Here is a 614-nt window from a genome sequence, read left to right on the forward strand (position 1 = left end):
TCACCATTCCCCAAAGCACCAATACAGGGCGAGACAGAGGAATGGGACAGGGGTCAAAACAAGGAGAGAAGGGAAAAAAACCCAAGAGCTCAACATCAAGACAAAAAAAAAATCCAAAGCAATCAACTATTGAAAAAACTAAAAAACAAAATGAAAAAAAATACAATTGTACATCTCGGCTGCAAAGCTGTCAAACCAAGCGGGTAAGGGTGGGGGTGCCCCGGCCAGCGTCGGGTGGTTTGCAGAGTGGGAGTGAGACGGGGAGAACATCAATCACTTTCTGATTTTACATGAAGAAGTGAGGTGGGGGATGTTCAGGGTCAAACCAAAGCTGAGCAGGGTTTGTCCAGCCCAGCCTGGGCTGGTTCTCTCTGCGTTTGTGCACTCAGGGGAGGGGATCAGAGCGGTGACAGGGAAAAGCGCTGCTGCGTGACACCCCACTGCAGGGGCACGGAGGATGTTTGAAACCCATCTGGTTCCCCTCCAGGCGCAGCTCGCAGGGACAGGCAGTGACAAGGGGGGGACACAGTGCCCCTTCAAACCCCGGGGCTGCCGGAGAGGGGACGTTGGGGCACGTTGTTCTTCAACAGGGCAGGGGACACTGAATGCTGGAA

Source organism: Apaloderma vittatum, unplaced genomic scaffold, assembly GCF_000703405.1.
Source record: "Apaloderma vittatum isolate BGI_N311 unplaced genomic scaffold, ASM70340v1 scaffold23092, whole genome shotgun sequence".
Lineage (NCBI taxonomy): Eukaryota > Metazoa > Chordata > Aves > Trogoniformes > Trogonidae > Apaloderma > Apaloderma vittatum.